The following is a 12969-nucleotide window of genomic DNA, read 5'->3' as shown; positions in this document are numbered from 1 at the left end:
TTTGCTGTCTGTTTCCACTTCTCTTTTCTTCAGCCGCTCCCTTCTATACCCTTGTGCACTATCCTGACTTCTCCTCCCGTCTGCTTACTTTGTGCCTTCCAATGCACAATGCAAACTACAGGTAGTGCTGCAGGGCCCACACCCTTTTACTTGCCTTACAGAGCAGCTCTGGAGCTGTTACAGTGCCCAGCTGCTGCAAGAAATCAGCTTGAATGCTTCAGGGGATGGGGCATGGCCAACATGAGCCCCACACCAAAGGAGGGTGGAGGTGTTTAATGCGAACTAGGGGTCATCCAAGCACTGCGAAAGGCCGCCATGCCCTGCATGCCCCTTTTCTCTTTTCATATGCAGATGAGGGTTCCAGTCAACTTTGGCCCACTGCTTGGATGACATCACCGTATGCAAATCCGTCTGCTGCAGACCTTCCCCCAGGAGTGCTTGTACTAGTTGTTGCATATGGTTTGTTGTTTGGGGGTGCTTCAGTATTAGGCAGCCTTCTGCCCTCCCATGTTCATCTGAAAATATGTGTTCTCCCTGCAGTTGTTGTCCCCAGATGAGAGTTCCCTTGTGCTGCCTCAGTTGAATCTCCTTTACTTGACAGAGATGTGCATGAGCAGCGGCCCTCCCCAGGCCTATTCCAAATCATACTTATTTTGCATAGGAGATACCATGGTCATGAAGATTGTTCTCCCAGGGTGAGGTTCATTCATTGCATTTTGGGTATGCTGACCCCTGTGATTTCCCCAAATGTGGGAAACTTGACTGCATTATTTGTGGTAGTGGGGGACTGTGTTTGTGCTTTCCTCTGGTCAGCTCTGGTAAAAGTCAGATTTCTTTGTCTCAGATTTTCCTCTAGCCTTGTTCTTCTTTCGAGAGTTCCATTGTGCTGCCTCAGTTGGATCTCCTTCACTTGACAGGGGGGTACCCGAGCAGCGACCCTCCCCAGCTCTAGCCCAACTCCTACTTACCTGCCAGGTGAGATACTATGATCATGAAGGTGCTTCTCCCAGGGCAAGGCTCACCCATTGCACTCTGGGTGTGCTGCCCCTGCGATTTCCCCAAATGTGGGAAACTTGACTGCATAATTTGTGTTTCCCCTGGTCGGCTCTCGTATAATTCAGATCTATTTGTCTCAGGTCACTCTCCAGCCTAGTTTGCTGTCTGTTTCCACTTCTCTTTTCTTCAGCCGCTCCCTTCTATACCCTTGTGCACTATCCTGACTTCTCCTCCCGTCTGCTTACTTTGTGCCTTCCAACGCACAATGCAAACTACAGGTAGTGCTGCAGGGCCCACACCCTTTTACTTGCCTTACAGAGCAGCTCTGGAGCTGTTACAGTGCCCAGCTGCTGCAAGAAATCAGCTTGAATGCTTCAGGGGATGGGGCATGGCCAACATGAGCCCCACACCAAAGGAGGGGGGAGGTGTTTAATGCGAACTAGGGGTCATCCAAGCACTGCGAAAGGCCGCCATGCCCTGCATGCCCCTTTTCTCTTTTCATATGCAGATGAGGGTTCCAGTCAACTTTGGCCCACTGCTTGGATAACATCACCGTATGCAAATCCGTCTGCTGCAGACCTTCCCCCAGGAGTGCTTGTACTAGTTGTTGCATATGGTTTGATATTTGATGGTGCTTCAGTATTAGGCAGCCTTCCGCCCTCCCATGTTCATCTGAAAAGATGTGGTCTCCCTGCAGTTGTTGTCCCCAGATGAGAGTTCACTTGTGCTGCCTCAGTTGAATCTCCTTTACTTGACAGAGATGTGCCTGAGCAGCTGCCCTCACCAGCCCTATCCCAAATCATACTTATTTTGCATAGGAGATACCATGGTCATGAAGATTGTTCTCCCAGGGTGAGGTTCATTCATTGCATTCTGGGTATGCTGACCCCTGTGATTTTCCCAAATGTGGGAAACTCGACTGCATTATTTGTGGTAGTGGGGGACTGTGTTTGTGCTTTCCTCTGGTCAGCTCTGGTAAAAGTCAGATTTCTTTGTCTCAGATCTTCCTCTAGCCTTGTTCTTCTTTCGAGAGTTCCCTGGTGCTGCCTCAGTTGGATCTCCTTCACTTCACAGGGGGGAACCCGAGCAGCGACCCTCCCCAGCTCTAGCCCAACTCCTACTTACCTGCCAGGTGAGATACTATGATCATGAAGGTGTTTCTCCCAGGGCAAGGCTCAACCATTGCACTCTGGGTGTGCTGCTCCTGCGATTTCCCCAAATGTGGGAAACTTGACTGCATAATTTGTGTTTCCCCTCGTCGGCTCTCGTATAATTCAGATCTCTTTGTCTCAGGTCTCTCTCCAGCCTAGTTTGCTGTCTGTTTCCACTTCTCTTTTCTTCAGCCGCTCCCTTCTATACCCTTGTGCACTATCCTGACTTCTCCTCCCGTCTGCTTACTTTGTGCCTTCCAATGCACAATGCAAACTACAGGTAGTGCTGCAGGGCCCACACCCTTTTACTTGCCTTACAGAGCAGCTCTGGAGCTGTTACAGTGCCCAGCTGCTGCAAGAAATCAGCTTGAATGCTTCAGGGGCTGGGGCATAGCCAACATGAGCCCCACACCAAAGGAGGGTGGAGGTGTTTAATGCAAACTAGGGGTCAGCCAAGCGCCGCAAAAGGCCACCATGCCCTGCACGCCCCTTTTCTCTTTTCATATGCAGACGAGGGTTGAAGCCAACTTTGACCCACTGCTTGGATGACATCACCATATGCAAATCCATCTGCGGCAGGCCTTCCCCCAGGAATGCTTGCACTAGTTGTTGCATTTGGTTTGTTGTTTGGGGGTGCTTCAGTATTAGGCAGCCTTCTGCCCTCCCATGTTCATCTGAAAATATATGTTCTCCCTGCAGTTGTTGTCCCAAGATGAGAGTTCCCTTGTGCTGCCTCAGTTGAATCTCCTTTACTTGACAGAGATGTGCATGAGCAGCGGCCCTCCCCAGCCCTATTCCAAATCATACTTATTTTGCATAGGAGATACCATGGTCATGAAGATTTTTCTCCCAGGGTGAGGTTCATTCATTGCATTTTGGGTATGCTGACCCCTGTGATTTCCCCAAATGTGGGAAACTTGACTGCATTATTTGTGGTAGTGGGAGACTGTGTTTGTGCTTTCCTCTGGTCAGCTCTGGTAAAAGTCAGATTTCTTTGTCTCAGATTTTCCTTTAGCCTTGTTCTTTTTTCGAGAGTTCCCTTGTGCTGCCTCAGTTGGATCTCCTTCACTTTACAGGGGGGTACCCGAGCAGCGACCCTCCCCAGCTCTAGCCCAACTCCTACTTACCTGCCAGGTGAGATACTATGATCATGAAGGTGCTTCTCCCAGGGCAAGGCTCACCCATTGTACTCTGGGTGTGCTGCTCCTGCGATTTCCCCAAATGTGGGAAACTTGACTGCATAATTTGTGTTTCCCCTGGTCGGCTCTCGTATAATTCAGATCTCTTTGTCTCAGGTCTCTCTCCAGCCTAGTTTGCTGTCTGTTTCCACTTCTCTTTTCTTCAGCCGCTCCCTTTTATACCCTTGTGCACTATCCTGACTTCTCCTCCCGTCTGCTTACTTTGTGCCTTCCAATGCACAATGCAAACTACAGGTAGTGCTGCAGGGCCCACACCCTTTTACTTGCCTTACAGAGCAGCTCTGGAGCTGTTACAGTGCCCAGCTGCTGCAAGAAATCAGCTTGAATGCTTCAGGGGATGGGGCATGGCCAACATGAGCCCCACACCAAAGGAGGGTGGAGGTGTTTAATGCGAACTAGGGGTCATCCAAGCACCGCAAAAGGCCGCATGCCCTGCACGCCCCTTTTCTCTTTTCATATGCAGATGAGGGTTGAAGCCAACTTTGACCCACTGCTTGGATGACATCACCGTATGCAAATCCGTCTTCTGCAGAACTTCCCCCAGGAATGCTTGCACTAGTTGTTGCATTTGGTTTGTTGTTTGGGGGTGCTTCAGTATTAGGCAGCCTTCTGCCCTCCCATGTTCATCTGAAAATATGTGTTCTCCCTGCAGTTGTTGTCCCCAGATGAGAGTTCCCTTGTGCTGCCTCAGTTGAATCTCCTTTACTTGACAGAGATGTGCCTGAGCAGCGGCCCTCCCCAGCTCTATCCCAAATCATACTTATTTTGCATAGGAGATACCATGGTCATGAAGATTATTCTCCCAGGGTGAGGTTCATTCATTGCATTATGGGTATGCTGACCCCTGTGATTTCCCCAAATGTGGGAAACTCGACTGCTTTATTTGTGGTAGTGGGGGACTGTGTTTGTGTTTTCCTCTGGTCAGCTCTGGTAAAAGTCAGATTTCTTTGTTCAGATCTTCCTCTAGCCTTGTTCTTCTTTCGAGAGTTCCCTTGTGCTGCCTCAGTTGGATCTCCTTCACTTGACAGGGGGGTGCCCAAGCAGAGACCCTCCCCAGCTCTAGCCCAACTCCTACTTACCTGCCAGGTGAGATACTATGATCATGAAGGTGCTTCTCCCAGGGCAAGGCTCACCCATTGCACTCTGGGTGTGCTGCCCCTGCGATTTCCCCAAATGTGGGAAACTTGACTGCATAATTTGTGTTTCCCCTGGTCGGCTCTCGTGTAATTCAGATCTCTTTGTCTCAGGTCTCTCTCCAACCTAGTTTGCTGTCTGTTTCCACTTCTCTTTTCTTCAGCCGCTCCCTTCTATACCCTTGTGCACTATCCTGACTTCTCCTCCCGTCTGCTTACTTTGTGCCTTCCAATGCACAATGCAAACTACAGGTAGTGCTGCAGGGCCCACACCCTTTTACTTGCCTTACAGAGCAGCTCTGGAGATGTTACAGTGCCCAGCTGCTGCAAGAAATCAGCTTGAATGCTTCAGGGGATGGGGCATGGCCAACATGAGCCCCACACCAAAGGAGGGTGGAGGTGTTTTATGCGAACTAGGGGTCATCCAAGCACCGCAAAAGGCCGCCATGCCCTGCACGCTCCTTTTCTCTTTTCATATGCAGATGAGGGTTGAAGCCAACTTTGACCCACTGCTTGGATGACATCACCGTATGCAAATCCGTCTTCTGCAGAACTTCCCCCAGGAATGCTTGCACTAGTTGTTGCATTTGGTTTGTTGTTTGGGGGTGCTTCAGTATTAGGCAGCCTTCTGCCCTCCCATGTTCATCTGAAAATATGTGTTCTCCCTGCAGTTGTTGTCCCCAGATGAGAGTTCCCTTGTGCTGCCTCAGTTGAATCTCCTTTACTTGACAGAGATGTGCATGAGCAGCGGCCCTCCCCAGCCCTATTCCAAATCATACTTATTTTGCATAGGAGATACCATGGTCATGAAGATTGTTCTCCCAGGGTGAGGTTCATTCATTGCATTTTGGGTATGCTGACCCCTGTGATTTCCCCAAATGTGGGAAACTTGACTGCATTATTTGTGGTAGTGGGGGACTGTGTTTGTGCTTTCCTCTGGTCAGCTCTGGTAAAAGTCAGATTTCTTTGTCTCAGATTTTCCTCTAGCCTTGTTCTTCTTTCGAGAGTTCCCTTGTGCTGCCTCAGTTGGATCTCCTTCAGTTTACAGGGGGGTACCCGAGCAGCGATCCTCCCCAGCTCTAGCCCAACTCCTACTTACCTGCCAGGTGAGATACTATGATCATGAAGGTGCTTCTCCCAGGGCAAGGCTCACCCATTGCACTCTAGGTGTGCTGCTCCTGCGATTTCCCCAAATGTGGGAAACTTGACTGCATAATTTGTGTTTCCCGTGGTCGGCTCTCGTATAATTCAGATCTCTTTGTCTCTGGTCTCTCTCCAGCCTAGTTTGCTGTCTGTTTCCACTTCTCTTTTCTTGAGCCGCTCCCTTCTATGCCCTTGCGCACTATCCTGACTTCTCCTCCTGTCTGCTTACTTTGTGCCTTCCAACGCACAATGCGAACTACAGGTAGTGCTGCAGGGCCCACACCCTTTTACTTGCCTTACAGAGCAGCTCTGGAGCTGTTACAGTGCCCAGCTGCTGCAAGAAATCAGCTTGAATGCTTCAGGGGCTGGGGCATAGCCAACATGAGCCCCACACCAAAGGAGGGTGGAGGTGTTTAATGCAAACTAGGGGTCAGCCAAGTGCCGCAAAAGGCCACCATGCCCTGCACGCCCCTTTTCTCTTTTCATATGCAGACGAGGGTTGAAGCCAACTTTGACCCACTGCTTGGATGACATCACCATATGCAAATCCATCTGCGGCAGGCCTTCCCCCAGGAATGCTTGCACTAGTTGTTGCATTTGGTTTGTTGTTTGGGGGTGCTTCAGTATTAGGCAGCTTTCTGCCCTCCCATGTTCATCTGAAAATATATGTTCTCCCTGCAGTTGTTGTCCCCAGATGAGAGTTCCCTTGTGCTGCCTCAGTTGAATCTCCTTTACTTGACAGAGATGTGCATGAGCAGCGGCCCTCCCCAGCCCTATTCCAAATCATACTTATTTTGCATAGGAGATACCATGGTCATGAAGATTTTTCTCCCAGGGTGAGGTTCATTCATTGCATTTTGGGTATGCTGACCCCTGTGATTTCCCCAAATGTGGGAAACTCAACTGCATTATTTGTGGTAGTGGGGGACTGTGTTTGTGCTTTCCTCTGGTCAGCTCTAGTAAAAGTCAGATTTCTTTGTCTCACATTTTCCTCTAGCCTTGTTCTTCTTTCGAGAGTTCCCTTGTGCTGCCTTTGTTGGATCTCCTTCACTTTACAGGGGGGTACCCGAGCAGCGACCCTCCCCAGCTCTAGCCCAACTCCTACTTACCTGCCAGGTGAGATACTATGATCATTAAGGTGCTTCTCCCAGGGCAAGGCTCACCCATTGTACTCTGGGTGTGCTGCTCCTGCGATTTCCCCAAATGTGGGAAACTTGACTGCATAATTTGTGTTTCCCCTCGTCGGCTCTCGTATAATTCAGATCTCTTTGTCTCAGGTCTCTCTCCAGCCTAGTTTGCTGTCTGTTTCCACTTCTCTTTTCTTCAGCCGCTCCCTTCTATACCCTTGTGCACTATCCTGACTTCTCCTCCCGTCTGCTTACTTTGTGCCTTCCAATGCACAATGCAAACTACAGGTAGTGCTGCAGGGCCCACACCCTTTTACTTGCCTTACAGAGCAGCTCTGGAGCTGTTACAGTGCCCAGCTGCTGCAAGAAATCAGCTTGAATGCTTCAGGGGCTGGGGCATAGCCAACATCAGCCCCACACCGAAGGAGGGTGGAGGTGTTTAATGCAAACTAGGGGTCAGTCAAGCGCCGCAAAAGGCCACCATGCCCTGCACGCCCCTTTTCTGTTTTCATATGCAGATGAGGGTTGAAGCCAACTTTGACCCACTGCTTGGATGACATCACCATATGCAAATCCATCTGCGGCAGGCCTTCCCCCAGGAATGCTTGCACTAGTTGTTGCATTTGGTTTGTTGTTTGGGGGTGCTTCAGTATTAGGCAGCCTTCTGCTGCACCCTGCTTTGGTGTGGGGCTCATGTTGGCCATGCCCCATCCCCTGAAGCTTTCAAGCAGATTTCTTGCAGCAGCTGGGCACTGTAACAGCTCAAGAGCTGCTCTGTAAGGCAAGTAAAAGGGTGTGGGCCCTGCAGCACTACCTGTAGTTTGCATTGTGCATTGGAAGGCACAAAGTAAGCAGACGGGAGGAGAAGTCAGGATAGTGCACAAGGGTATAGAAGGGAGCGGCTGAAGAAAAGAGAAGTGGAAACAGACAGCAAACTAGGCTGGAGAGAGATCTGAGACAAAGAGATCTGAATTATACGATAGCCGACCAGGGGAAACACAAATTATGCAGTCAAGTTTCCCACATTTGGGGAAATCGCAGGGGCAGCACACCCAGAGTGCAATGGGTGAGCCTTGCCCTGGGAGAAGCACCTTCATGATCATAGTATCTCACCTGGCAGGTAAGTATGAGTTGGGCTAGAGCTGGGGAGGGTCGCTGCTCGGGCACCCCCCTGTTAAGTGAAGGAGATCCAACTGAGGCAGCACAAGGGAACTCTCAAAAGAAGAACAAGGCTAGAGGAAGATCTGAAACAAAGAAATCTGACTTTTACCAGAGCTGACCAGAAGAAAACACAAACACAGTCCCCCACTACCACAAATAAAGCAGTCGAGGTGAGGTTCATTCATTGCATTTTGGGTATGCTGACCCCTGTGATTTCCCCAAATGTGGGAAACTCGACTGCTTTATTTGTGGTAGTGGGGGACTGTGTTTGTGTTTTCTTCTGGTCAGCTCTGGTAAAAGTCAGATTTCTTTGTTTCAGATCTTCCTCTAGCCTTGTTCTTCTTTTGAGAGTTCCCTTGTGCTGCCTCAGTTGGATCTCCTTCACTTAACAGGGGGGTGCCCGAGCAGCGACCCTCCCCAGCTCTAGCCCAACTCCTACTTACCTGCCAGGTGAGATACTATGATCATGAAGGTGCTTCTCCCAGGGCAAGGCTCACCCATTGCACTCTGGGTGTGCAGCCCCTGCGATTTCCCCAAATGTGGGAAACTTGACTGCATAATTTGTGTTTCCCCTGGTCGGCTCTCGTATAATTCAGATCTCTTTGTCTCAGATCTCTCTCCAGCCTAGTTTGCTGTCTGTTTCCACTTCTCTTTTCTTCAGCCGCTCCCTTCTATACCCTTGTGCACTATCCTGACTTCTCCTCCCGTCTGCTTACTTTGTGCCTTCCAATGCACAATGCAAACTACAGGTAGTGCTGCAGGGCCCACACCCTTTTACTTGCCTTACAGAGCAGCTCTGGAGCTGTTACAGTGCCCAGCTGCTGCAAGAAATCTGCTTGAATGCTTCAGGGGATGGGACATGGCCAACATGAGCCCCACACCAAAGGAGGGTGGAGCAGAAGGCTGACTAATACTGAAGCACCCCCAAACAACAAACCAAATGCAACAACTAGTGCAAGCATTCCTGGGGGAAGGCCTGCCGCAGATGGATTTGCATATGGTGATGTCATCCAAGCAGTGGGTCAAAGTTGGCTTCAACCCTCGTCTGCATATGAAAACAGAAAAGGGGCGTGCAGGGCATGGTGGCCTTTTGCGGCGCTTGACCGACCCCTAGTTTGCATTAAACACCTCCACCCTCCTTCGGTGTGGGGCTCATGTTGGCTATGCCCCAGCCCCTGAAGCATTCAAGCTGATTTCTTGCAGCAGCTGGGCACTGTAACAGCTCCAGAGCTGCTCTGTAAGGCAAGTAAAAGGGTGTGGGCCCTGCAGCACTACCTGTAGTTTGCATTGTGCATTGGAAGGCACAAAGTAAGCAGACGGGAGGAGAAGTCAGGATAGTGCACAAGGGTATAGAAGGGAGCGGCTGAAGAAAAGAGAAGTGGAAACAGACAGCAAACTAGGCTGGAGAGAGACAAAGAGATCTGAATTATACGAGAGCCGACCAGGGGAAACACAAATTATGCAGTCAAGTTTCCCACATTTGGGGAAATCGCAGGAGCAGCACACCCAGAGTGCAATGGGTGAGCCTTGCCCTGGGAGAAGCACCTTCATGATCATAGTATCTCACCTGGCAGGTAAGTAGGAGTTGGGCTAGAGCTGGGGAGGGTCGCTGCTCGGGTACCCCCCTGTCAAGTGAAGGAGATCCAACTGAGGCAGCAAAAGGGAACTCTCGAAAGAAGAACAAGGCAAGAGGAAAATCTGAGACAAAGAAATCTGACTTTTACCAGAGCTGACCAGAGGAAAGCACAAACACAGTCCCCCACTACCACAAATAATGCAGTTGAGTTTCCCACATTTGGGGAAATCACAGGGGTCAGCATACCCAAAATGCAATGAATGAACCTCACCCTGGGAGAACAATCTTCATGACCATGGTATCTCCTATGCAAAATAAGTATGATTTGGAATAGGGCTGGGGAGGGCCGCTGCTCTGGCACATCTCTGTCAAGTAAAGGAGATTCAACTGAGGCAGCACAAGGGAACTCTCATCTGGGGACAACAACTGCAGGGAGAACACATATTTTCAGATGAACATGGGAGGGCAGAAGGCTGCCTAATACTGAAGCACCCCCAAACAACAAACCAAATGCAACAACTAGTGCAAGCATTCCTGGGGGAAGTTCTGCAGAAGACGGATTTGCATACGGTGATGTCATACAAGCAGTGGGTCAAAGTTGGCTTCAACCCTCATCTGCATATGAAAAGAGAAAAGGGGCGTGCAGGGCATGGCGGCCTTTTGCGGTGCTTGGATGACCCCTAGTTCGCATTAAACACCTCCACCCTCCTTTGGTGTGGGGCTCATGTTGGCCATGCCCCATCCCCTGAAGCATTCAAGCAGATTTCTTGCAGCAGCTGGGCACTGTAACAGCTCCAGAGCTGCTCTGTAAGGCAAGTAAAAGGGTGTGGGCCCTGCAGCACTACCTGTAGTTTGCATTGTGCATTGGAAGGCACAAAGTAAGCAGACGGGAGGAGAAGTCAGGATAGTGCACAAGGGTATAGAAGGGAGCGGCTGAAGAAAAGAGAAGTGGAAACAGACAGCAAACTAGGCTGGAGAGAGACCTGAGACAAAGAGATCTGAATTATACGAGAGCCGACCAGGGGAAACACAAATTATGCAGTCAAGTTTCCCACATTTGGGGAAATCGCAGGGGCAGCACACCCAGAGTGCAATGGGTGAGCCTTGCCCTGGGAGAAGCACCTTCATGATCATAGTATCTCACCTGGCAGGTAAGTAGGAGTTGGGCTAGAGCTGGGGAGGGTCTCTGCTCGGGCACCCCCCTGTCAAGTGAAGGAGATCCAACTGAGGCAGCACAAGGGAACTCTCAAAAGAAGAACAAGGCTCTGAAACAAAGAAATCTGACTTTTACCAGAGCTGACCAGAGGAAAACACAAACACAGTCCCCCACTACCACAAATAAAGCAGTCGAGTTTCCCACATTTGGGGAAATCACAGGGGTCAGCATACCCAGAATGCAATGAATGAACCTCACCCTGGGAGAATAATCTTCATGACCATGGTATCTCCTATGCAAAATAAGTATGATTTGGAATAGGGCTGGGGAGGGCCGCTGCTCATGCACATCTCTGTCAAGTAAAGGAGATTCAACTGAGGCAGCACAAGGGAACTCTCATCTGGGGACAACAACTGCAGGGAGAACACATATTTTCAGATGAACATGGGAGGGCAGACGGCTGCCTAATACTGAAGCACCCCCAAACAACAAACCAAATGCAACAACTAGTGCAAGCATTCCTGGGGGAAGGCCTGCCGCAGATGGATTTGCATATGGTGATGTCATCCAAGCAGTGGGTCAAAGTTGGCTTCAACCCTCGTCTGCATATGAAAACAGAAAAGGGGCGTGCAGGGCATGGTGGCCTTTTGCTGCGCTTGTCTGACCCCTAGTTTGCATTAAACACCTCCACCCTTCTTCGGTGTGGGGCTCATGTTGGCTATGCCCCAGCCCCTGAAGCATTCAAGCTGATTTCTTGCAGCAGCTTGGCACTGCAACAGCTCCAGAGCTGCTCTGTAAGGCAAGTAAAAGGGTGTGGGCCCTGCAGCACTACCTGTAGTTTGCATTGTGCATTGGAAGGCACAAAGTAAGCAGACGGGAGGAGAAGTCAGGATAGTGCACAAGGGTATAGAAGGGAGCGGCTGAAGAAAAGAGAAGTGGAAACAGACAGCAAACTAGGCTGGAGAGAGACCTGAGACAAAGAGATCTGAATTATACGAGAGCCGACCAGGGGAAACACAAATTATGCAGTCAAGTTTCCCACATTTGGGGAAATCGCAGGAGCAGCACACCCAGAGTACAATGGGTGAGCCTTGCCCTGGGAGAAGCACCTTCATGATCATAGTATCTCACCTGGCAGGTAAGTAGGAGTTGGGCTAGAGCTGGGGAGGGTCGCTGCTCGGGTACCCCCCTGTAAAGTGAAGGAGATCCAACTGAGGCAGCACAAGGGAACTCTCGAAAGAAGAACAAGGCTAAAGGAAAATCTGAGACAAAGAAATCTGACTTTTACCAGAGCTGACCAGAGGAAAGCACAAACACAGTCTCCCACTACCACAAATAATGCAGTCAAGTTTCCCACATTTGGGGAAATCACAGGGGTCAGCATACCCAAAATGCAATGAATGAACCTCACCCTGGGAGAAAAATCTTCATGACCATGGTATCTCCTATGCAAAATAAGTATGATTTGGAATAGGGCTGGGGAGTGCCGCTGCTCATGCACATCTCTGTCAAGTAAAGGAGATTCAACTGAGGCAGCACAAGGGAACTCTCATCTTGGGACAACAACTGCAGGGAGAACATATATTTTCAGATGAACATGGGAGGGCAGAAGGCTGCCTAATACTGAAGCACCCCCAAACAACAAACCAAATGCAACAACTAGTGCAAGCATTCCTGGGGGAAGGCCTGCCGCAGATGGATTTGCATATGGTGATGTCATCCAAGCAGTGGGTCAAAGTTGGCTTCAACCCTCGTCTGCATATGAAAAGAGAAAAGGGGCGTGCAGGGCATGGTGGCCTTTTGCGGCGCTTGGCTGACCCCTAGTTTGCATTAAACACCTCCACCCTCCTTTGGTGTGGGGCTCATGTTGGCTATGCCCCAGCCCCTGAAGCATTCAAGCTGATTTCTTGCAGCAGCTGGGCACTGTAACAGCTCCAGAGCTGCTCTGTAAGGCAAGTAAAAGGGTCTGGGCCCTGCAGCACTACCTGTAGATCGCATTGTGCGTTGGAAGGCACAAAGTAAGCAGACAGGAGGAGAAGTCAGGATAGTGCGCAAGGGCATAGAAGGGAGCGGCTCAAGAAAAGAGAAGTGGAAACAGACAGCAAACTAGGCTGGAGAGAGACCTGAGACAAAGAGATCTGAATTATACGAGAGCCGACCAGGGGAAACACAAATTATGCAGTCAAGTTTCCCACATTTGGGGAAATCGCAGGGGCAGCACACCCAGAGTGCAATGGGTGAGCCTTGCCCTGGGAGAAGCACCTTCATGATCATAGTATCTCACCTGGCAGGTAAGTAGGAGTTGGGCTAGAGCTGGGGAGGGTCGC

General features: G+C 50.2%; 18 non-coding genes and 3 pseudogenes across 18 annotated transcripts; 13 read left to right on the top strand and 8 right to left on the bottom strand.

Annotated features, from left to right (window-relative positions):
- Positions 1 to 644: 644 nt before the first annotated feature.
- LOC135012137 (U1 spliceosomal RNA) lies at positions 645 to 808 on the top strand. Its single transcript, XR_010211142.1, has one exon. It is a non-coding gene; the product is annotated as a U1 spliceosomal RNA (small nuclear RNA).
- Positions 809 to 960: 152 nt separating this feature from the next.
- On the top strand, positions 961 to 1123 carry LOC135012285 (U1 spliceosomal RNA). The gene has a single exon (XR_010211289.1). It is a non-coding gene; the product is annotated as a U1 spliceosomal RNA (small nuclear RNA).
- A 674-nt stretch (positions 1124 to 1797) lies between these two features.
- LOC135012398 (U1 spliceosomal RNA) lies at positions 1798 to 1961 on the top strand. The gene has a single exon (XR_010211375.1). It is a non-coding gene; the product is annotated as a U1 spliceosomal RNA (small nuclear RNA).
- A 152-nt stretch (positions 1962 to 2113) lies between these two features.
- On the top strand, positions 2114 to 2249 carry LOC135012348 (U1 spliceosomal RNA; annotated as a pseudogene).
- A 701-nt stretch (positions 2250 to 2950) lies between these two features.
- On the top strand, positions 2951 to 3114 carry LOC135012221 (U1 spliceosomal RNA). The gene has a single exon (XR_010211225.1). It is a non-coding gene; the product is annotated as a U1 spliceosomal RNA (small nuclear RNA).
- Positions 3115 to 3266: 152 nt separating this feature from the next.
- On the top strand, positions 3267 to 3429 carry LOC135012327 (U1 spliceosomal RNA). The gene has a single exon (XR_010211330.1). It is a non-coding gene; the product is annotated as a U1 spliceosomal RNA (small nuclear RNA).
- A 673-nt stretch (positions 3430 to 4102) lies between these two features.
- On the top strand, positions 4103 to 4266 carry LOC135012194 (U1 spliceosomal RNA). Its single transcript, XR_010211199.1, has one exon. It is a non-coding gene; the product is annotated as a U1 spliceosomal RNA (small nuclear RNA).
- Positions 4267 to 4417: 151 nt separating this feature from the next.
- LOC135012241 (U1 spliceosomal RNA) lies at positions 4418 to 4580 on the top strand. Its single transcript, XR_010211245.1, has one exon. It is a non-coding gene; the product is annotated as a U1 spliceosomal RNA (small nuclear RNA).
- A 674-nt stretch (positions 4581 to 5254) lies between these two features.
- LOC135012136 (U1 spliceosomal RNA) lies at positions 5255 to 5418 on the top strand. The gene has a single exon (XR_010211141.1). It is a non-coding gene; the product is annotated as a U1 spliceosomal RNA (small nuclear RNA).
- Positions 5419 to 5570: 152 nt separating this feature from the next.
- LOC135012410 (U1 spliceosomal RNA) lies at positions 5571 to 5722 on the top strand (annotated as a pseudogene).
- A 685-nt stretch (positions 5723 to 6407) lies between these two features.
- On the top strand, positions 6408 to 6571 carry LOC135012500 (U1 spliceosomal RNA). The gene has a single exon (XR_010211450.1). It is a non-coding gene; the product is annotated as a U1 spliceosomal RNA (small nuclear RNA).
- A 152-nt stretch (positions 6572 to 6723) lies between these two features.
- On the top strand, positions 6724 to 6859 carry LOC135012396 (U1 spliceosomal RNA; annotated as a pseudogene).
- An 855-nt stretch (positions 6860 to 7714) lies between these two features.
- Positions 7715 to 7877, bottom strand: LOC135012247 (U1 spliceosomal RNA). The gene has a single exon (XR_010211251.1). It is a non-coding gene; the product is annotated as a U1 spliceosomal RNA (small nuclear RNA).
- Positions 7878 to 8345: 468 nt separating this feature from the next.
- LOC135012319 (U1 spliceosomal RNA) lies at positions 8346 to 8508 on the top strand. Its single transcript, XR_010211323.1, has one exon. It is a non-coding gene; the product is annotated as a U1 spliceosomal RNA (small nuclear RNA).
- Positions 8509 to 9329: 821 nt separating this feature from the next.
- LOC135012295 (U1 spliceosomal RNA) lies at positions 9330 to 9492 on the bottom strand. Its single transcript, XR_010211299.1, has one exon. It is a non-coding gene; the product is annotated as a U1 spliceosomal RNA (small nuclear RNA).
- A 152-nt stretch (positions 9493 to 9644) lies between these two features.
- On the bottom strand, positions 9645 to 9808 carry LOC135012149 (U1 spliceosomal RNA). Its single transcript, XR_010211154.1, has one exon. It is a non-coding gene; the product is annotated as a U1 spliceosomal RNA (small nuclear RNA).
- A 674-nt stretch (positions 9809 to 10482) lies between these two features.
- On the bottom strand, positions 10483 to 10645 carry LOC135012269 (U1 spliceosomal RNA). The gene has a single exon (XR_010211273.1). It is a non-coding gene; the product is annotated as a U1 spliceosomal RNA (small nuclear RNA).
- Positions 10646 to 10787: 142 nt separating this feature from the next.
- On the bottom strand, positions 10788 to 10951 carry LOC135012186 (U1 spliceosomal RNA). The gene has a single exon (XR_010211191.1). It is a non-coding gene; the product is annotated as a U1 spliceosomal RNA (small nuclear RNA).
- Positions 10952 to 11625: 674 nt separating this feature from the next.
- Positions 11626 to 11788, bottom strand: LOC135012326 (U1 spliceosomal RNA). The gene has a single exon (XR_010211329.1). It is a non-coding gene; the product is annotated as a U1 spliceosomal RNA (small nuclear RNA).
- A 152-nt stretch (positions 11789 to 11940) lies between these two features.
- Positions 11941 to 12104, bottom strand: LOC135012220 (U1 spliceosomal RNA). The gene has a single exon (XR_010211224.1). It is a non-coding gene; the product is annotated as a U1 spliceosomal RNA (small nuclear RNA).
- Positions 12105 to 12778: 674 nt separating this feature from the next.
- On the bottom strand, positions 12779 to 12941 carry LOC135012268 (U1 spliceosomal RNA). The gene has a single exon (XR_010211272.1). It is a non-coding gene; the product is annotated as a U1 spliceosomal RNA (small nuclear RNA).
- Positions 12942 to 12969: the final 28 nt, after the last annotated feature.

Source organism: Pseudophryne corroboree, unplaced genomic scaffold, assembly GCF_028390025.1.
Source record: "Pseudophryne corroboree isolate aPseCor3 unplaced genomic scaffold, aPseCor3.hap2 scaffold_253, whole genome shotgun sequence".
In the NCBI taxonomy this organism is placed as follows: Eukaryota; Metazoa; Chordata; class Amphibia; order Anura; family Myobatrachidae; genus Pseudophryne; species Pseudophryne corroboree.
This window is presented reverse-complemented; position numbering and strand designations above follow the sequence as displayed.